Raw genomic sequence first — 22,968 nt, 5'->3', positions numbered from 1 at the left:
GAATACTGGAGTGGGTTGCCATTTCCTTCTCCAGGGGATCTTCTTGACCCAGGGATTGACCCTGCGTCTCCTGCATCGGCAGGCAGGTTCTTTACCACTGAGCCAACAGGGAAGCCCCAGAAAAGAGAAGAGAAGCACAACAAAATGAAGAGTGGTTTTACTTTCTTTTTCTAGATTCTTTCTACTGTTAGGCTTTTAGTTGATGTTGGCCAGCATGGAATGGTAAGCTGCTATGAGGGGGAAGCATTTGTTTTCCTGCTTAGAGTTCTGACTCATCACTCTGAAGGTTCATCCTGACTATTGGCATTCGATCAATCATCACTAGTACATCATGAGAAATGCTTGACTGGAAGAAGCACAAGCTGGAATCAAGATTACCGGGAGAAATACCAATAATCTCAGATACGCAGATGACACCACCCTTATGGCAGAAAGTGAAGAGGAACTAAAAAGCCTCTTGATGAAAGTGAAAGAGGAGAGTGAAAAAGTTGGCTTAAAGCTCAACATTCAGAAAACGAAGATCATGGCATCTGGTCCCATCACTTCATGGAAGATAGATGGGCAAACAGTGGAAACAGTGTCAGACTTTATTTTTCTGGGCTCCAAAATCACTGCAGATGGTGACTGCAGCCATGAAATTAAAAGACGCTTACTCCTTGGAAGAAAAGTTATGACCAACCTAGATAGCATATTCACAAGCAGAGACATTACTTTGCCAACAAAGGTCTGTCTAGTCAAGGCTATGGTCATAGCCTTCCAGTGGTCATGTGTGGATGTGAGTGTTGGACTGTGAAGAGAGCTGAGCACTTAAGAATTGGTGCTTTTGAACTGTGGTGTTGGAGAAGACTCTTGAGAGTCCCTGGGACTGCAAGGAGATCCAACCAGTCCATCCTAAAGGAGATCAGTCCTGGGTGTTCATTGGAAGGAATGATACTAAAGCTGAAACTCCAGTACTTGGCCACCTCATGGGAAGAGTTGACTCATTGGAAAAGACACTGATGCTGGGAGGGATTGGGGCAGGAGGAGAAGGGGACAACAGAGGATGAGATGGCTGGATGGCATCACTGACTTGATGGACGTGAGTTTGAACTGCAGGAGTTGGTGATGGACAGGGAGGCCTGGTGTGCTGCGATTCATGGGGTTGCAAAGAGTCGGACACGACTGAATGACTGAACTGAAGTAGGTAACATTAATACTGTCCATAAACAACATGGAAAAATACATTTCACAAAGAGGAAAGGAAAGGCAACATAGAAAGGGGAAAATAAAAGGAACATTTAACCATGGATTAAGGAAAGGTGGAAGGCATGAAGTGTTCTCTGAAGTACTTATCCTGTAAACATGAAGAAAATTGGGATTTGGGTCTTGACGCAGTAATTCATGACTCAGATTTTCTTCCATAACTTTTCTCGTGGGCCCCAGACAGCTGCCCTGCATTCTGAAGCTCCCTCTATATTTTCCAGACTTCCTAGCCTAAATAAAATAAAATAAAATAACAATAGTAACATTTGCATTTACTTAAGGCTTCTTGGGGTAGGATCAAACTGAATATAGAAGTAACCTTCACAGAGTATCTGCCGGGAAAAACAGGCTCAAATATTTGGCCAACCCTGTTGTTTGGTCCTTATTTTTCATGGCAACAATAGCAGCTTTAAGTGTTGTTATGGAAGCTACAGTTTCATGAAACACATGTCTGTAAAGTGGTTTTCCCACATTTCCCACAACCAGGTTGTAATGATTGTTTTGAGAGGTTGAGTATACAAACGAAGGCCAATATCTTATACAACACAACACCTCTGACCACTGAGTTCTGTAGCAAACACCCCTGAAAAATACATTTTTGTAGCAGTGGATCCACAATGGTCAAGAACTGGTCATTGACTTGCAACATCCCCAAGTTTTTCCCGTACTTCTAACTTAGAACCAACCAGAGGACTGCTTATTGCAGAAGACACCTCATTCCAGTTAACCTGATCTCAGCTTCTCAAGCCTACAGCCCTGGATCAGACCATACCTGAAACCATTTTTTGTTTGTTTGTTTTAAGCTGTAATTCTTTCCCACTCTTCTGCCTCCGTTTGAGTCTCTGCCAAACATGAGTGATGGTCACAGGCTAGCTTGCTAAAGCAAACTGAATGACAGCCCCTGCTTGTTCTCATCTCATTTCTACAATATTTTATTATTTCTATATGTTGTTTGGTTGCTAAGTCATGTCTGATTCTTTGCAACCCTGTGGACTGTAGCCCACATTCTCCAGGCAAGCACACTGGAGTGGGTTGCCATTTCCTTCTCCAGGGGCTCTTCCCCACCCAGGGACCGAACCTGTGTCTCCTGCATTGGCAGGTAGATTACTTTACCGCTGCGTCAACTGGGAAGCCAAACCTTTAAATGACAGGATGAGCCCTGCCCAAGATTAGATAATCACTTAGGGCCACTGGACATTCAGTGGAGTGCCAGTAATTTTAAAAACCGGACGGACTGTTGGAACTGGTTCAAACTTGGGTCAAGACTCCTGTGACCTGGTTCAGATGGGTGATAATTCAGCATTTCTCAGAGTTCTCTTTCCAGGTCGTTGCAGCAAAGCCATCGCTCCATGTGCTTCCTGCACACAATCCGAATGGGGGTCATTTTCTTTGTGCAATGACTTCACCTGTGATGAAGTTTAAGTTTAGTATTTAAGTTTAAGTTTACTATTTCTTTGAGGTGGTCTGTTTTGCCTTTATTAACTGAGAAGTACATGATCTTTGAATTTTTAGAAGGCTTCAGTTCTAATCCTTCTGTTAACTTTGATTCATAGTGAGAGTCGTCTATTCTTTGGGAAAGTCTATTGATATGGTTGTTTTATTTAAAAATTGCTATCTTATGGGTTGCTTAAGCATGGAAGCAATTTCTTTGTGAAATGACTTCACCTGTGATGAAGTTTAAGTTTAGTATTTGAGTTTAAGTTGACTATTTCTTTGAGGTGGTCTATTTTGCCTTTATTAACTGAGAAGTACATGATCTTTGAATTTTTAGAAGGCTTCAGTTCTAATCCTTCTGTTAACTTTGATTCATAGTGAGAGTCGTCTATTCTTTGGGAAAGTCTATCGATATGGTTGTTTTATTTAAAAATTGCTATCTTATGGGTTGCTTAAGCATGGAAGCAATTTCTGTGAAGTTGCTACCAAAGGTTTAGTACTCATACGTATGTGGCATACCTGCCGTGGGTTTCCCGGGTGGTGCTAGTGGTAAAGAATCCAGCTGCCAGTGCAGGAGCCAGAAGAAGCGTGGGCTTGATCCCTGGGTCGGGAAGAACTCCTGGGGTAGGAAGTGGCAACCCACTCCGGTATTCTTGCCTGGAGAATCCCATGAACAGAGGAGCCTGGTAGGCTACAGTCCATGGGGTCGCAAAGAGCTGACATGACTGAAGTGACCGAGCACAGCACAGCACTCATATATGCAATACATAAGAGTTACTCAGTCACATCCCACTCTTTGCGACCCCATGGACTATTTGGTTCAAGGAATTCTCCAGGCCAGAATCCTGGAGTGGGTTGCCTTTCCGTTCTCCAGGGGATCTTCCCGACCCAGGAATCAAACCTGGGTCTCCTGCATTGCAGGCGGATTCTTTACCAGTTGAGCCACCAGGGAAGCCCCTATTAATCAAAATAATGGCTCACATTTCCAAAGGAAATAATCTCATGTGACAGCACAGAACATTTGGAGCAAAGATTTATAAACTGGGTAACTGGCTAGTTTTCCAGATTGTGTTAGCCGTCAGACAAGCATGGATACCTAACAATTAAGCATTATGTCATATGGAGAATAAAGGCAATTGTCTTCATAAATCAGTTGATGTTTACTTGCTCTACTGAAAAATATGTCTCTCAGACCTGGGATAATTTGGGGTTGGGGAGGCAGGGCTGTGTTTAACCTCAGGGCTTTCAATGACCTGTGCAGACTGAGCAGTTAATAGCGAGCAACTTGGTTAAGGTTTTTGATACAAACTTGCCTTTTTAAGTAATTTTTATTGGACTACAGTGGATTTACAATGCTGTGTTAGTTTCTACTGCCCAGCGACATGAATCAGCCATCCATATCCGTGTATCCCCTCCCTTTTGGACTTCTTCCCAGCGCGGTCACTACAGTGCATTAAGTAGAGCTCCTGGTGCTGTGTGGTGTGTTCTCGTCAGTTATGTATTTTATGTGGTTGTTTGTGTTGTTCAGTCACTAAGTCGTGTCTGACTCTTTGTGACCCCATGGACTGCAGCATACAGGTTTCCTTGTCCTTCACTATCTCCCGGGGTTTGCTCAAATTCATGCCCATTGAGTCAGTGATGCTGTCTAACCAGCTCATCTTCTGCCGCCTCCTTCTTCTCCTGCCTTCAATCTTCCCCAGCATCAGGATCTTTTCCCAAGGAGTCGGCTCTTCACATCAGCTGGCCAAAGTATTGGCGTCTCAGCAATTGTCCTTCCAATGAGTATTCAGGGTTGATTTCCTTTAGGATTGACTGGTTTGATCTCCTTGCTGTCCAAACGACCACCGAGCGTCTTCTCCAGCACAATGTAAAAGCATCGATTCTTCTGCACTCAGCCTTCTTTATTGTCCAACTCTCATATCTGCCCATGACGACTGGAAAAACCACAGATGTGATCAATAGTGTATATATGTCAGTCTCCCAATTCCCCTCTTTTCCTCTTGGTATCCATATATTTGTTTTCTACGTCTGTATCTCTATTTCTGCTTTGCTGACTTGCCTTTTTGGAGGATACACAAATCTACATTTGTCTATACCACTCCAGAGGTGTGGTAAGGTACACGACCCAGCCAGCTGAAGAAGGTAGCGTGCTCTTTATTTTCTTTCGCATCCTATGAGAGTCAGAGAAAGCATCTGACATGGGGAAACGCTCCTTTTGCAGACATGACGTGTGTGCAAGTTTAATTGTGAATCAAACAAAGGAAAAATTCCTGGGCATTTTAACGTGCATTTTTCTTAATATGATCACAGAATTGGAGTTAGCCATTTAATCCTGAGCGAGACATGACCTCACTGGGGTTTGTTCCCCGACTAAATTTCGGAGTTCCACACCAGGACGCGTCGAATTGCCTGTTCGCTCCCATTCCCATCGCTGATGTCAGGGGCTTGTTTGAGGGCGGGGGCAGCTGGGGTGGGGGGTGCGGTGGCGCTGCCTAACAAATGTTTTCGGAACAAGCGTTTGTGGGAAGTTCACTGTTTTTGTCATAAAGTCCATTTAGTGGTCAATCTGGAAACCCAGGCTGGAATAAGTTACCTTGTTAAAATTCTTTAATCCCAAAGCATTGGTTTTTCTTGGTGAATTTCACTGAGAAGGAGAGACACAGGTCGTTACAGGGGAGGGGGTCCCGAACAGGAGTGTGTCAAACAGCATTTCTAAATGCACATTTTCAACCAGATGGTTTGTTTTTTTAATTTGTTGTATTTGTCAATTTGTTGTATTTGTTGTATCACTCAGGATGGTTATAAATTACTTTTCTTTTATCAATGCAATTTTCCAATTCAGCTTTCTCACAATAAAAGAAAAACAGTGAATTAGATATACTGATGCAACTTTGCAGGCAGATTCTTTACCTTCTGAACCACTAGAGAAGCAACTTTTTCTAAATATGATGTGTTTTTACAGCAGGTTCTGTAGCTTCCTAACAAAGGCTACCACATGAAAACATGTCAGATACCCCATGGAACATTCCCAAGGATGAACCCTCAACACAGCCCCGCAATAGCATAGTTTCTAACTTCCCTACGCTGATGGTTTCAAATATTTTCCATCCTCTTTAAATCTCAGATCCTGCCTTCTGTACCCACTGTCCACCCCCTTATGGAACCAGGAAATAAAGTCACCAGCTTCTTGCCATCCACCCTGCAGACCTGACTGCAACCATACCCACCTTTCCTTTGAGATCTTCCTTGACTCTCCCCCAACCCCTCCCTTCTCTGAGCAATTCCTCTTTCTTTTCTCTCTCCCTCCCTGAAAAACTTCTGCTTCTTGGGGATTCAGATCCCCAAGTCCCTCTTGAGTCTGTTCCCTCTGCTTCTTCCCCTTGCTGTGGTTGTTGTTCTGTTGCTAAGTTGTATATGACTCTTTGTGACCCCATGGACTGCATCACGCCAGGCTTGCCTGTCCTCTTCTATCTCTCAGAGTTTGCTCAAACTCATGTCCATTGAGTTGGTGATGCCATCCAACCATCTCATCCTCTGTCACCTTCTTGTCCTCCTGCCTTCAATCTTTCCCAGCATCAGGGTCTTTTCTAATGAGCTGGCTCTTCATATCAGGTGGCCAAAGTACTGGAGCTTCAGCTTCAGCATCAGTCCTTCCAATAAATATTCAGTGTTGATTTCCTTTAGGATGGACTGGTTTGATCTCCTTGCAGTCCAAGGGACTCTCAGGAGTCTTCTCCAGCACCATGTTTGAAAAATCAGTTCTTCATTGCTTAGTCTTCTTTGTGGTCCAACTCTCAAATCCATATGTGACTACTGGAAAACCCATAGCTTTGACTATGTGAATCTTGATCTGCAAACTGGCGTCTCTGCTTTTTAATATACTGCCTAGGTTTGTCATAGCTTTTTTCCCAAGAAGCAACCGTCTTTTAATTTCATGGCTGCAGTCACTGTCCACAGTGATTTTGGAGCCCAAGAAAATAGTATCTTCCTCACTTTCCTCCCTATCTGTTGTCTGGCCAATCCAGTCTCACCATTGCTGCCAGAACACATGCTCTTAAATTCTAATCAAACTGTCTTACTCCCCTGATCAAAGCTCTAGCATCCTGGCTGAGAATAATTGAAATTCTTGGACCTGACTTGCCAGATGCAGTTCACCACTCCAGCTCTGTCTCATACTTGTCTGCATCCTAGAGCCAGCCATCAAGCCAAATAAACACTTTGACTCTCTCTGCTAACTCCTATTCTGTGTTAAGAGACTTTGTTTCCACCAGTTGCCTTCAGGATGAACAGAAGAAGGGTGTAAATTACACCCTTGGGAAGGAGTGACTCATAAGTAACTACTGCAGTGTGGATTCCATAAAGAATGGTCCCAAGCACACCCACAGCTTTAAAGAAGGCAGCTGTCTACCCGAGAGTGAGGAAGGAACCACATGAAAAGAAGTGTATTCATTTGCAGAATTTTAAGTTAAATATTTATAGAGTTTTCTTAATTCATGATAAGGACTTCATAAAGGTTTACTGAATTACAGGGAAACATTTAAAACTTTTTTTTTTTTTGGTGGAAAGGAAAATTTGCCTGCTTTTCTTTTGAAAAAAAATTTTTTTATTTTATATTGCAGTATAGCTGATTAACAATGTTGTGACAGTTTCAGGTGAGCAGTGAAGGGACTCAGCCATACAGATACATTTTTCCCTTCTCCCCCAAACTCCCCTCCCATCCAGGCTGCCACAGAACACGGAGCAGAATTCCCTGTGCTGTACAATAGGTCCTTGTTGGTTATCCATTTTAAGTAGAGTCGTGTGTACCTGCCCATCCCAAATTCCCTAACTGTCCCTTCCTCCTACCCTTATTCTTTGCCCCCTACAATCATACATTTCTTCTCTAAGTCTATGATTCTTTTTTATAAATAAGTCTATTTGTATCATTTACTTTTAGATTCTCGATCTAAGGGACATCAGATGGTATTTCTCCTTCTCTGACTGACTTCAGAACAAAGCAGTTAAAACTTTAAATCACTTTTTGTACTCCCCCTCTTAACAAGCCAGCCTTTTAAAATCCAGGTTTTCATTCCATTAAAGAAAATGACGACTTTGATTAAGACTTAGTGGTATCTAATCATTGCTTAGTGATACATATATAATTTAATATATATCAGCTTTGCCCAATTCTATTTCCAGTACAGACACTGAAGGCTAACTTTTTTTTTTATTCTGACCCAAATATTAGAAGCTCGTGGCTTTTTCTGGGACTTTGTCTTTCTCTGCCTCCCTATCCTCATTCCCAGGAGTTGTGAAGTTGAATTTTGATGAAATTGGATCTTCAAAGTGGAATTTTGAGTGGAATCTGAGCAGACTCTGGACTTTACAAATAACATCTCAGTAACTGTGATTTCGGAGAAGGCGATAGCACCCAACTCCAGTACTCTTGCCTGGAAAATCCTATGGATCGAGGAGTCTGGAAGGCTGCAGTCCATAGGGTCGCTGAGGGTCAGACACGACTGAGCGACTTCACTTTCACTTTTCACTTTCATGCATTGGAGAAGGAAATGGCAACCCACTCCAGTGTTCTTGCCTGGAGAATCCCAGGGACAGAGGAGACTGGTGGGCTGCCGTCCATGGGGTCGCACAGAGTCGGACACGACTGAAGTGATTTAGCAGCAGCAACTGTGATTTAAGATACATCAGATTTTAAAAGAGAAGCTTAGAGACGAGCACCTAGGACCTTGAACAAAGCCTAAGACACAGCTTGTGACCCAGGGCTCTGATGGAGCAGACCCTTGTCAGTGCCCAGGAGCACTGGGTAAGAGGTACACCCTCTTACCTCCCCGCTCTCTGACACATCCCATCAGCAACTGGGCGTCAGTCAGGGTCACAGTCTACACCACAGAGCTAGGCAAACTCTGTACAAAACTAAAATAGAGTCACCGATTTAGAAATATATAGAAAGCTTCATTGGGTTGCAAAGAGTCGGACATGTCTGATCGACTGAACTGAACTGAAAAAGCTCCTTGAAAAAAAAACTATGACAAACCTAGACAGCACGTTAGAAAGCAGAGATGTCACTTTGCTAACAAAGGTCCATCAAGTCAAAGCTATGGTTTTTCCTGTGGTCATGTATGGATGTAAGAGTTGGACTATAAAGAAAGCTGATCGAGGAAGAATTGATGCTTTTGAACTGTGGTGTTGGAGAAGACTCTTGAGAGTCCCTTGGGATGCAAGGAGATCCAACCAGGCCATTCTAAAGGAGATCAGTCCTGTTTGTTCTTTGGAAGGACTGATGTTGAAGCTGAAACTCCAATACTTTGGCCACCTCATGCGAAGAGTTGACTCTTTGGAAAAGACTCTGATGCTGGGAGGGATTGGGGGCAGGAGGAGACAGGGACGACAGAGGATGAGATGGCTGGATGGCCTCACCAACTCAATGGACATGAGTTTAAGCAAACTCTAGGAGATAGTGAAGGACAGGGAAGCCTATCGTACTGCAGTCCACAGGGTCACAAAGAGTCGAACACAACTCAGTGACTGAACAACAAAGTGAAAAACAAACTTATGGTTTGCAAAGGTGAAAGACGTGGGGGAAATGAATGAGGAGACTGGTATTGACATATACACAGTGCCATACATAAAGTAGATAACTGTATGGCATATTATACAGTATATATATCTACTCGTTATGCAGTGTAGGTTCCCAATGCAATCTATAGGAGAAAAGAACAGAGAAAAAGAAAGATACACCTATCTGACTCACTTTGCCATGCACCTAAAATGAATACAACATTGTAAATCAATTGTGTTACAGTAAAAAATAAAAAAAAAAGAAATTGGTGAATTCTACGACCAGTCTTTCTATTCCCCATGGAGAACCTATCATTAAAATTTGCCTGCACACAACTGCTCATGAACAAGCTGGACATCCCAGCAGCCTTGGTTGACACCTGCTCTCTTGGTGACTCATCATTTTGTCATTGGTCCCAACCCTCTTCACTTTGAAACCTGACAAGTTAAATCATCAGTCTGCATATCAGGATCCTAGGAGGCTTTGGGGGGTTTTCCCTGAAGGAAGTGAAATCTGACTTGGAAGGTAAGAAGTAAGTGTGAGATTCTTACCATTTTTGTCGAAAGAACTGGCTATCTGGAGTAGAATGGGACAGGAACCTCCTATAAGAGCCACGGGAGACACATGTTTATCTGAGTTGAAGGAAGGATGTCCTCATTGAGAGAGGTGAGTCATCACAAAAGAGGAAGAGGGCGTGAGCCGGGCACTTTGGTCCTTGTCAATGGCAATGTCCCCACAGAGACCGAGGGCCACCTCAAGGGGCAGTTGTAAGGTGGGCTTACAGGCTTCTGAGGGTTTAAGATGACCTCTCGCAGGTGGCTCAGTGGTGATGAATCTGCCTGCCAGTGCAGGTGATGTGAGTTCAATCCCTAGGTAGGGAAGATCCCCTGGAGAAAGAAACAGCAACCCACTCCAGTCTTCTCGCCTGGGAAATCCCATGGACAGAGGAGCCTGGTAGGCTGTATAGTCCATGGGTTTGCAAAGGAGTTGGACACAACAGAGAAACTAAACCAAAATAACAACTCTCCTGACAGTACCTGACAGCCACTGCGGCCATTCCTACAGGGTCTTCGCCTGGGAATGTGTGTGTTTGGTAGATGGTACAACAACCAGCAGGAGAAGTGATTCATTCCAGTTCAGGGGGAAAAAAATCCAAGTAGAATTTTGTATGGCGCCTCATTAAGTTTTTTTTTTTTTTTTTTGGACTAGCGATTCATTTCATATATGATATTATACATGTTTCAATGCCATTCTCCCAAATCATCCCACCCTCTCCCTCCAACAAACCACAGAATAAATCAAGAAATCAAAATATGCATAGAAACAAATGAAAATTTCATTAAGTTTTTAAATGGGACAATGATCACTGATTTGAGAGGAACCACGGATTGATCTCTGAGTCCAGATGTTGAAATCTATTACCATCATCTACTCCACTTTGGTACGGTGTGGCCAGGGAAAGGAAAATAAGTCCGTGAGTTGTAAATAAGCTAAGGATGTAGGTAATGGACGAGACTTCCCTGAGTGGCTGGAGAAGAATGCCCTGTTTAGCAGTGAGAGGTTCAGACGCTTCCTCTGTCTCCTCCTTCACCCGCAGGACTGTTAGAACAGCAGGAAGCCCTCCAGCCAGCAAAAGTGACTCCTGTGAAGTTTGTCTGGGTCTGTCCAAAGCCATGGTTTCAGCAGGAACTGAAACTATGCCAAACAATGTAGAATTTTCCCTTAGGTATGGAAAATGGTGTTAAATAATTCTGCCCGTTACCTAGTGTCTACATTTGTTTTGTTGTTGTTGTTTAGTTGCTAAGTTGTGTCCAAGTCTTTTGTGACCCCATGGACTGTAGCCCGCCAGGCTCCTCTGACCATGGGATTTCCCAGGCAAGAGTACTGGAGTGGGTTGCCGTTTCCTCCTCCAAGGGATCATCCTGACCGAGGGTTTAAACTCACGTCTCCTGCATTGGCAGGAGGATTCTTGGATTCTTTACCACTGAGCCACCAGGATTAGACTGTGATTAATTTGTAGATGAATGTTAGAGCTATTTTAACTAATTTTTACTGAGAAGGTGTTAAAAGGTTTTATATTTTCTGTGGTTTATATGGTTGTATACAATGATATAAATGATGTTTTATTAAGATGGAATTAAGCAAAGTATTTTGCATACTGTAGGACAAAAAAGATGTTTTAAAACTTGATCACTCACTTTTCACCCACATGTGGTCGGTGATGAAACTTGCCTAAAGCAGAGACCGTTATTGGTCCAGTAATAGGATTTCATTCTTTCCTCTTGATTCTATAATGAAACCGTGAGAGCAAATAGGACTTCCCTGATGCCTTGGTGGTAAAGAATCTGCCAGTGCAGGAGACACACGTTCGATCCCTAGGTCAGGAAGATCCCCTGGAGGAGGGCATGGCAACCCACTCCAGTATTCTTGCCTGGAGAAACCCATGGGCAGAGGAGGCTGTCGGGCTACAGTCCATGGGGTCGCAAATAGTTGGACCCGACTAAGCACCTGAATGACAACCAACTGTAACTGTGGTCACTTTGGGGGAATTTCTAGGTGGTCTGGGGGTTAGGACGTGCTGCTTCCACTGCTGGGGGCTGAGTGCAGTCACGGGCTGGGAAAGCACAATCTCACAGGCTGGGCGGCATGGCAGTCTGGGGGCTTAAGCAGACTGATGCGGCAAGTGGAAGTGCGTACACGCGCATTCTCATCCACCCAGTTAGTCTGCGTCTTTTGTTTGGTGCATTTAAGAACTTGCCTGTCAGTGCAGGAGACGGAAGGGAAGCAGGTTCGATCCCTGGGTCGGGAAGATCCCCTGGAGGAGGGCGTGGCAACCCACTCCGGTATTCTTGCCTGGAAAACTCCATTGACAGAGGAGCCTGGTAGGCTACAGTCCATGGGGTCGCACAGAATCAGACACGTCTGAAGCGACTTAGCACACACAATCCATTTGCATTTAAAGTAGTTACCTCTCTGTATGATCCTATTACCATTTTCTTAGTTGTTTTGGGTTTATTCTTTGTAGGTCTTTTCATTCTCTTGTGTTTAAGACATCTTCTTTAAGACTCTGAAAAGAAATATATTTTTTTAAATATTTTTTTGCTGTGGATCATTTTTGTTAAAAGTCGTTATTGAATTTGTTACAACATTGCTTCTGTTTTATATTTTGTTTTCTTGTCTGGGAGGCATGAAGGATCTTAGTTCCCAGCCAGGGATCGATCCCACATGCCCTGCACTGGGAGGTGAAGCCTTAACCCTGGATGGCCAGGGACGTCCCAAGAAGGGCTTATTTTTTAGTAAAAATGATGCACGAGAGTCATTGGAGGGCATTTACTTAATCAAAAATTACTAAGCTGACAGCATCTTATACAGTAAACTGTCCGTCTCTCCTGTTAGAACAAAAAAACTCCCGGAAAAATAAGCCCCTCCTAAGCCCCACCTTCCTTCCCAGCCCACCACCCCGTTTTCTACTCCATTTGACAGCAGAGCTCCTCACAAAGCAGATGCATGTAACCTCTACTTCCTCTCATTCCTGATCTAGTTAGGCATTTGTTTCCCAAACTCTACTGACACATCTTTCATCAGAACTACCGGACATCTCAGAGAAACGTCCCACAGTCAGCTCTTAGTCCTCGTCTTGACTTCTCACTAGCCTCCGGCACACAGGATCAATCCTTTCTCTTGTATTATTGTCTTCTCCTCATACCACATTTCACAGGTTTTTTTCCTACTGCAAGAAATTCTCCTTTTCAGTCTCTTCTGTTGGCTCATCCTCATCTTCCCAACTTGAAGTTGACTCATCCCAGACCTCAGTCACTGGAAGCTTTCTCTTTTCTAACTGCCCTCACTCCTTGTGTGGTCTCATCCATGTTCCTAGTTGTAAATGCTGTAAATGTACCCGTAACTTCCAATCCTACACCTCTCCTGAAATTAGAGAAGAATGCATGTGCGTTGTCTACCTGACCTCATTTGGTTGCCAGTGTGTCCAATTACCACGATAAAACCTCAGCTGCAGAGTCCCCACTTCAAAATTCCTTCTCCTACTTCCATCATCTTACTAATTGGTACTAGCATCCACTCAATTTCTTGGAAATGGCCACATTTTCATGACTAGTTCATTCCAAATTGTAAGACTTCCAATAGGTGAAAAAATGGACACTGAGTAAGACTTATTCTCTCATATCCCATACTGAGAACAAAGAGACAAGCCAGGAAATAAAACTGGATTCTCAGAAAAACAATCTAAATGCTGTCCTGGAAACCATTACTGAGGTTGTCAGTGGTCTTCTGGGGCACACGTCCTTGGAACCCAAATGAAATTCTCTTTGCCTTGTGTGTACGATTTCACAGTGAGACAGGGTGTGTGTTTGCACAGAAAAATCCTTACAGCGACAATCTAGGGCACCCGCACTTAAGAACACACTTGGAAGAAGTTGTTCAAGTCCTGGAGTTGTTAGTGAGAAGAAAAAAAAAAATCCCTCCTCTGGGACTATGAGATGTTTAAGGGCAATTTTGGGTTGTTTTGTGAATGGGGGCAAGCCTTGTTAAATAAGTTTAAAAGACAAAGATATCGATGGGCAGGAAGGGAGGCTATTTCTCCTGGACTCTTGCTTTCTGGAAGTCACCATTGGCAAGACTGTGTACTACGGGTAGGCATGGGAACGAGGGAAAGAAAGTGTTGATTCACTGGAGGCGAGCGGAGAACTCAGCGGCCTTTGTGTCTGCTGAATGCGTCCGGAAAGGCAAAGGAGAGCCAGATTCCCTGGTGGGCTTTCTCATCTCCATGGCCGTGGGCGCCGATGGCTGCAGAGAGAGCTTGGAGGAGCAGAGTGGAAAGAACCCCCAAGCGCCAGCCTCCACGCTCCTGTAAGACGCGCAGGACACGGGGTCTGAGCTGACCTGCACCACCGGTCACTAAGGTGAGACCACGTAGTCGGTTTCAGAGAGAACCTAGCTTGAACGAATTGCTCTTCTGCTCTCGGAAGCTCATTCTCTTTTGGGTGGGCGTCTCTGCAATGCTTCCTTTGGTTCTGTGTATTGCTGTCCAGTCTAGGGCTAGTAGTCATTCTTTCCTTCCTATAATCTCTGGGGAGAGCTGAATCAAGCAGATTAGAAAGCAAGCAGGGAAGTAACCATCAGAGAGAGAGACTTAAAAGCATGATGACTTATCCAGCCTAACATGGCTTATTGACGTGGGTCAATGTGGCAAAGAACGTGTCCTCCCTGTGGGAACAGTCTTTCACGAAACCCTCTTTTTGTGTGTCCGTGTCGCTCTTCCCCTGCCCCACGTGACAACAGAGCAGCGTGCTAAGATATGCTGTCGTTGATTTGGCATTTATCATGCCTTTACAGCTGCTAATACAGACAGAAATACTGTAAAGACTCGTTAGAAAAAAAAAAAAAAAAAACTGCCGAAAGGTAACGTCGATAAATAGTAAGCTCTTCGGGCATTGACGTCTGATAGGGTAGGAAAGCACTGGGCTTTTACACTTCACATGTTCTTCTTCTGCTTGTTCTTGTCTTTTGGTTTGCAACCTGGAGGGTTGCCATGGAGTCAATAACATCGATTAACAGCCCATGGCTTCAGATTTTGTTTCTCTGGTGAAGTGAGCAAAGGCTGATACGCATGTAATTTGTTTACCTCGAAATTCCAGGGTTGGGCAGATGCAGGTCTCCGGGTTTAGCCATGTTGTCTTTATTGTTTAGTCCCTGAGTTGTGTCCGACTCTTTGCAGCCCCAAGGACTGTAGCCCGCCGGTTCCTCTGTTGGTGGGATTCTCCAGCCAAGAATACTGGAGTGGGCTGCTGTGCCCTCCTCCAGGGGGTCTTCCATCTCCTGCATTGCAGGCGGATTCTTTACCGCCGAGCCACCTGAGAAGCCCAGGTTTAACCATAAATACATCTTAGTTATGAAACTCTTGAAGCTTTTCATTTTCTTTTGATATGCCCCAGTTTTAAGTCTTTTATTGAACTTGTTACAGTATTGTTTCTCTTGTTTATATTCTGGTTTTTTGGCCGCAAGCCATGTGGGACCTTAACTCCCCAACCAGGGGCTGAACCTTCACTCCATGCACTGGAAGAAGTCTTAACCACTGGAGCACCAAAGACATTCCTAAGCTTTCCTTTTCAAAAGCCCTTCCCCCTCCTTTATCTTCTGGTGAGCCTAGAAATCCTTCTGAGAATTCAGATGGGCCTGGGGAATATCCCTAGAGGTCCTGAAAGCCCATAACCGTGATGGTACAGCCTGCCCTTCCCACGTGATTCTGCTTCAATCTGCCTCCTTCTCAAAAGCCGTTTATAACCTTTCTCTCTCTTAGCTATCAGTTAATCTCCTTTGACATGATGCCTGGCACACACAGCGAGCACAGACTCAATGGAGACAATTATTATCAGCTTCATTTTAGAGAAGAGGGAAACTCTGATACAAACAGTGCTAGTTATGAGCTAAGCTTAAAGTCGTATCTCAACTCTGAGGCTCCACTCCGAGGAACATACATCTTATTCTCAGGTTTGAGAAAATGACCAGCCAGTTGCAATTTTGCAGTAAGGAAAGTCGAATATTGTGATGTCAAAGTTGTGGCAATTTTTAAAATCAATTTTTATTGGCATATAGTTGCTTCACAATGTTGTGTTAGTTTCTGCTGTACAGCAAGGTGAATCAGCCACACATATATGCATACCCCCTCTTCTTGGGATTTCCTCCCATTTAGGTCACCTCAGAGCACAGTAGAGTTCACTGAGCTATATAGTAGATTCCCATTTGTTGTCTATTTCATGCTGGTATCATTCAGTTGCTCATGCTCAGTCGTGGCCAACTCTTTGTGACCCCATGGACTGCAGCATGCCAGGCTTCCCTGTCCTCCGCTGTATCCCAGAGTTTGCTCAAACTCATGTCCATGGAGTCGATGGTGCCATCCAGCCATCTCATCGTCTGTCGCCCCCTTCTTCTCCTGCCCTCAATCTTTCCCAGCATCAGGGTCTTTTCCAAGGAGTCAGCTCTTCCAACAAGTCAGCTTTTCAGATCAGGTGGCTGAAGTATTGGAGCTTCAGCTTCAGTATCAGTCCTCCCAGTGAATATTAGGGGTTTCTTTCCTTAGGATTTTCTGGCTTGATCTCCAGTGTCAACAGTGTATATGTGTCAGTCCCAACCTCCCAGTTGATTCCACCTGCACCCCTTGGTCCTGGCAGCTCGCACCAGCCTCGACCCACTACTCACGTGGTGTTCCGAGCAGCAGTATTCCACTGTCCGCTTCCAGACGCCCACATTCCATGGCTGGGCCGCGCCTCTCTGATGAGGCCAAGCTTCTCAGTGATGCAGCCGGGGTCCGGGAATGTATGCAGGAGGGGCTGGCATGAGGGGTGATGAGAGTCCAGAGGAAGGTCAAGGGTCAGTAGGGTCAAGAGTACAGGCCAGGGACGTTCTTCTGTGAGCGTGCGATTTAATAAAGACAGATCAGCCATTTCACATTTTCATCTTTTTAAAAATCAAAACAGCTGCCCCTCAGGGGTAGAGACACAGACGTAGAGAACAGATGGGAAGGGGAGGGGGGCACGAACTGGGAGAGTGGCACTGACGTGCACGCCACCGTGTGTAAACAGCTAGTGGGAAGCTGCTGAGTGGCCCAGGGAGCCCAGCTCAGTGCTCTGTGATGACCTAGAGCGGCGGCATCGGGGGATGGCGGGGCGGGAGGCCCCAGAGGGAGGAGGCATGTATCCATATAGATGATTCGTGCTGTACGTCAGAAACTAACACAAGGCTGTAAGGCAGTTATTCTCCAATTAAAAAAACATCAAAAGCATCTACCCCCATCATGATCACTGTGACTGCTTCCAGTCAGTCAAGGCAAAATTCCTGTTTTGGTTCAGGTGAAAGCCACTGACATTTGGGGCACACCTATCATTTTATAACGCGACCTGATTTCATTCCCATCAGTATCCTTTTAAAGGGGCCGGGATGAAAAAGAGATAAGATAACTGGTCAGAATTCACATAGGTAAGTGGTACAGATGAGATTCCCATAGAAATCAGTCAGACTCCAAAAATCAAATCTAAATGATTCAGAGAAAGACACTCATTTGTTTGCATTACATAAATAATATAAATGGAATAACAGGTTGTGAAAAGTACCTGATAAAGACTTTCTGGGACCCAAACCATCAAAACCTGAAGTTGGTTTCCCTGCAAGATCCCTCACATTTGCATTGAGGGGAAGCCTGGAACCAGCTTCCCTGATGGCTCAGCCGTAAGAATCCACCTGGCAATGCAACAGACTCTGGTTCCATCCGTGGGAGGGGAGGATGTCCTGGAGGAGGAAATGGCAACCCACTCCAGTATTCTTGTCTGGAGAATCCCATGGACAGAGGAGCCTGGCAGGGTACGTGACCATGGGGTCCCAAAGGGTCAGACACGACTTAGAGAAGAGACCACAAATAAGCAGCCTGGAACACAAGACTAACAAACCCACAAGCACCTCCTGCCTTTGGAGCTTCCCTGCCAGCCATTATTCTGGGCTTCCCCTAATTTTTCTCTTAAGAAAAATCTATGATTTGGCCTGGGATTTTTTTTTTTTTTAATTTACGGTGCACACAGAAATACAAAATAAAAGTAAAGACAGATCAGCTAAAAAGCTGATGCAATGAACAAGGACATAAGCAGTACCAAAACATGGGCCAGTTTGATCTTTCCTATTGGCATGAAAGTGTGGCTCATAATTATTAAAAGTTAAAAAGTAGACCCAACTGTTTTTACTTTAATGAGAAGATGATGTCTTTCTTACACTTCATTTTTAATCCTCCTGGACTGTCTTTCACCATTGTTCATTTCATAAAGTCGTTCATTTCATGAAGTGCTATTTACTAGTTAGCGAAAAACACCATAAATCTTTGTATAAAAAGAAGCCTTCAGAGTTGCCTAGTTCAACTTGCTAACAAATTCAGGAAATTCTTCTATATATATATTCTTCAAGTGGTCATCCATTTTCTGAATCAGTTGCCTCGCTCTTCACCAGACTGTTACAGCTTCTAAAACGGGTGGTGACTGCAGCCATGAAATTAAAAGATGCTTGCTCCTTGGAAGAAAAAGCCATGACAAACCTTGACAACAAATTAAAAAGCAGAGATAGCACTTTACTGACAAAATTCTGTATAGTCAAAGCTATGGCTTTCCCAGTAGTCATGTACAGATGTAAGAGGTGGACCATAAAGAAGGCTGAGTACCGAAGAACTTGATGCTTTCAAATTGTGGTGCTGGAGAAGACTCCTGAGAGTCCCTTGGACTGCAAGGAGATCAAACCAGTCAATCCTAAAGGAAATCAGTCCTGAATATTCATTGGAGGGACTGATGCTGAAGCTGAAGCTCCAATTCTTTGGCCACCTGATGTGAACAACTGACTCATTGGAAAAGACCCTGATGCTGGGAAAGATTGAAGGCGGGAGGAGAAGGGGACGACAGAGGATGAGATGGTTGGATGGCATCACCAACTCAATGGACATGAATCGGAGAAACTTCGGGAGACAGTGAAGGACAAGGAAGCCTTGCGTGCTGCAGTCCATGGGTTCACAAAGACTTGGACACGACTTAGCAACAACAGCAAAGTGTTTTTGAGTCCACGAGTGAATATCTCCTGCTTCGTCCATTCTTTTCCTAGGTCTCCTGTACCAATTCCTTACTACTGCCATGACTTCTCCTGAAAAGCAGAACATCCAGAATTGTACATTAGACTTCAGTGATGGAATCTCTCCAGTTCAACAAACTTTTATTACTTTCACGCAGAGCTCTGTGTGGATGAAAATCTATTTTTGTTGACTCTTGGCCTCGATTTTCTGGGAAAGATTTTTCAGCTTGTTGGCCACCCCTCCCTTCCTCTCTGATCCTCTTTGCTGACCTCCTGAGCTTGGGGATGGATCAGCTTTCAGTGGAAGCATCTGCCTGATTTCCTTGCTGTGAATTTTCCCGGTGCCTGGGGCTTAGGGGACTGGACCCCACGCGCACGCCCATCAGCTGCTTGTTCTGAGATGGGTCAATCCTGACTGCTCTTGAGTGGCTCAAAAACATGTCGCAAAGAACTCAGCCAAGTACCAGGTGCTGCTCTGAACAAGCTCCCCAGTCCTAGTGACTGAGCCTCCTCTTTTTTTTTTTTTTTTTTTGATGAGATCAAATCCAAAGAACCACCTTCACCCTGCTGTCCATGGTCACTGGGGGGCCTCCCTCCAAGCACAGCTGGTGTCCCACTCTGGTGGACAATCCCAAATCCATGACCACTGACCTCTGGGCTCTGGCCATCCCATTGCCTCTCAGCCCACACATTAGATTTGGTTCCGAGAAAGGCATGGCCGTCTTCTCCCTAAATATGTGCTCCCAGCCATGGGGCTGACCCTCGGAGCTCCCCAGGCCCACAGGCTGCAGCCGTGAGCATAGCCAGCCATATTCCACCACCAGCTCCTGCATCAGGCTTAATGATGACCTCTGAGGCTGCAAGGCTCAGAACATGGCCGTCCTCCATGCGCAGGGCTGTAAGGTGAACCTCCGCAGTGGAAGAAGGCACTCCTTCCCCTCTAAAAAAATCTGGACTGGAACATAGTGCATTCTTTCCCCGGGGGCACTTCTTTTGCAGTGAAGGTAGAAATGTGATTTCTCTCATCCCACCCTTAGATTGCTTTGTATTGTTTTATGAGATGGGCAGTCAGGTGTGGCTATGAGTCTCAGGGAAAAATCGAGTGCGTTATGGACTTGAAGGTCCTTGAGGCCTGTGGTGCGTGCAGCGCAGACCACGTGGGGAGGACAGGAGGGAGCGGGGAGGCAGCAGAGAGCAGCAAGGTCAAGGGCAGGTCACAACCGGCTTCTATCGGGGTTTGCGTGGGAAAGGCCAGAGGGTTTTGTAGCTGCGAGTTCAAATGACTTAGGAGAACTCTGGGTGATTAAGGGTGCTTCCAAGTTGCTTCATACCTGGCCCTGGGATGAGAAGGCAGAGGAATATTACCTTCGGGGGTTGTAGCCACCTGGAGGAGACATGGTCCTGGGTGCGGTAATTTGTGTATCAGAGTTGTGCTCCCCACTGAGTTCCTTTCTGTCTCTTTTAAGAATTGTCTATCCCTCCCTGGTGGCTCAGATGGTAAAGAATCTGCCTGTGATGCAGGGGACTGGGGTTCAATCCCTGGGTCAGAAAGATCCCCTGGAAAAGGGCATGGCAACCCTCTCTAGTATTCTTGCCTGGAGAATCCCCAGGGACAGAAGAGCCTGGCGGGCTACACTCCATGGGGTTGCACAGAGTCAGACATGACTGAATCAACTGAGCACACACATGGGCTCATCAGATGGACCTAACAGCCAAACTTCTGAGCTTCCCTGGTGGCTCAGTGGTAAACAGTCCACCTGCCAATGCAGGAGACATGGGTTCCATCCCTGATCTGGGAAGATCCCACGTGGTGCAGAGCAATTAAGCCCATGTGCCACAACTATTGAGCCTGTGCTCTGGAGCCTGGGATCCTCAGCTCCTGAAGCCCGCGTGCCCTAGAGCCTGGACTTTGCCACAAGAGAAGCCACCGCAATGAGAAGCGCACGCACCGCCCCAAGGAGGAGCCTCCACCTGCCACAGCTAGAGAGAAGCCTGCCCTGTGCAGCAGGAAAGACCCAGCACTTAAAAGGAAAAAAAAAAAAAAAAAAAGAGTCATGCTTCTGGTTGCAGAAGGAACTGAGGCCCAAACCAGCCTGTGTTCTTTGGACGGGAGCAGTACGGAGCTTTACCCTCGCCCCTCTCGTCAGGGCGCTCTGTGGCGTCACCCACACGGGATTGTTTTCCCTTTGAGTTCACCCACTTTGGCTCAATTCCAAAGGGCGTCCAGAGGCAACAGGCCTTCCCTCCAACCCACCCGCGGGCTCTGTCATTTCACACCCGGGGACGTTCTTCTCCGTGGAAAGGCATCGCCCAGTCTGCTCCCATGGCGGCCTTACCCCACCCGCACCGCGGCGCTGGGCTTCCTCCGCCCTCCTCCCTTGCCGGCCTCTTTCCATTCTGAGTGCCTCCGTCAGGTGGCTTTGCTGGCTGGCGGTCCCTGAGGCTTGAGTGCACATCCAGGGCTGATCTTATCAGTGGAGTGGCTAGACATAGCTCAGGAAAGCACAAAAACCAACCTCAGATGCTCAAATATGTTCCCACAACCTGCGAGTTACAGGAATAGCGTTGTCATTGTTGTTCAGTGGCTCGGTCGTGTCTGACTCTTTGCGATCCCAGAGACTGCAGCACACCAGGCTTGGCTATCTCCCGGATCTTGCTCAACCTCATGTCCTTTCGGTGATGCCATCCAACCATCTCATCCTCTGTCACCTGCTTCTCCTCTGGCCTTCAATCTTTCCCAGCATCAGGGTCTTCTCCAATGAGTATCAGGTGGCCAAAGTATTGGACTTTCACCTTCAGCATCAATTCTTCCAATGAATATTCAGGGTTGATTTCCTTTAGGATTGACTGGTTTGACCTCCTTGCTGTCCAAGGGACTCTCAGAAGTCTTCTCCAGCACCGCAATTTGAAAGCATTAGTTCTTCAGCACTCAGCCTTCTTTATGATCAACTCTCACATCCATACATGACTACTGGAAAAACCATAGCTTTGACTATGCAGACCTTTGTTGACACCTCTGGTGTCTTGGCTTTTTAATAGGAATAGCACACTTAATTCTAGGAAACCTGCTTCAAGCCTTTATACAAAGGATATGTACACCGAAGATGATGACGTTCACTCTCATGCACCATCTAGAACCCAGCTTTGGAGACCTGGGCTGCAGTCCTTTCTTTCACTTTCCACCTCTATGATAGGCAGTGAACAACTCCATTTCCCTAAGGTTTAGTTTGTTAATTTGCAAACCAAAAGAAGGTGTAATAAAACGGGAATTGGGGGCTTGCTCTTAGGACTAGGAAAGAGTGCCCCAGAACTGAGGACCCTCGAGAAGAAACCCAGAAGGACCAAGGAGCCTGTGTCGCTGGCAGTGGAGGCTGGGAGCGCCTTGGAGGACTTGGTGAGCATTGCACGTGGCCTGTGGGTGGGACTTCCCGGGATGCATCACTCAACCGCCTGGCCATCACCTATTAGAGGGCTGAGATTTTGATTAATGCTGTTCTATTGAGCTGACAGTAAAGTTTCCTTGTGGAGATGGATCGGGGGGATATGCCTACACATCCTGATGTGTTGCTTCATGACGAAGAGTGTTCTTAGATTCAGATGACAAGGATAGAGGTCACGCATGGCCCTGCAGGGGACACCAGCTTGGCCTGATGGCACAGACATAGATGTTGTGTCTCAGCCCTGGGACCCAGAACCCAAGAAGCAAATGGCAGCTCTTGGTTGGTGGTGCTCGGGAGTGGAATTCACAAGATTTTGGTGCCAGATAGCCAAATCCAAATGATTAAGAGAGCAAATATCCCCTCAACCTATTACATCTCCTCTCTTGAATGTCTCTGGGTGTGGAATCTGGCATGAGTATATTCACAAGCTGTTGAATATACTCATGTCTTTGAGGGCAGGCTTCTGATTTTTTTCAATGGCATTCAGTCTATTTTTCTATAGGAAATTTGCATGAGGTTTGGGAGTTTAAATTGTCAATGATATTTACATTTCTCAGTTTAAAAACCAATAGTTCTTCCTCTGGTCCTAGATTCTATGAAGGGGAAACAGTTATTTTAGTTCATAGCATATTCTTTCTGTTAAGATTTTAAACTTCTGCAGTACCGCCAAGGCTCATCAATTGA

General features: G+C 45.4%; 1 protein-coding gene across 8 annotated transcripts in view; it reads left to right on the top strand.

Moving 5' to 3' along the window:
- KCNJ16 (potassium voltage-gated channel subfamily J member 16) overlaps positions 1-22,968 on the top strand; it is an 85,612-nt gene that overhangs the window by 44,282 nt on the left and 18,362 nt on the right. For 3 of the 8 annotated variants that reach the window (XM_027519034.1, XM_027519036.1, XM_027519035.1), the window contains exons 1-2: positions 13,641-14,151; positions 22,132-22,238. The exons of 2 other annotated variants lie outside the window; for them this stretch is intronic. The gene's annotated coding sequence lies outside the window, so the exon portion shown is untranslated. Of the gene's footprint in view, positions 1-12,446; positions 14,152-22,131; positions 22,239-22,968 lie in introns of those variants that run through there. 3 more of the 8 variants (XR_003506919.1, XM_027519038.1, XM_027519037.1) reach the window with 3 other exon arrangements.

Source organism: Bos indicus x Bos taurus, chromosome 19, assembly GCF_003369695.1.
Source record: "Bos indicus x Bos taurus breed Angus x Brahman F1 hybrid chromosome 19, Bos_hybrid_MaternalHap_v2.0, whole genome shotgun sequence".
In the NCBI taxonomy this organism is placed as follows: domain Eukaryota; kingdom Metazoa; phylum Chordata; class Mammalia; order Artiodactyla; family Bovidae; genus Bos; species Bos indicus x Bos taurus.
Note: the sequence above shows the minus strand (reverse complement) of the source record. Positions and strands in the feature narration are given on the sequence as shown.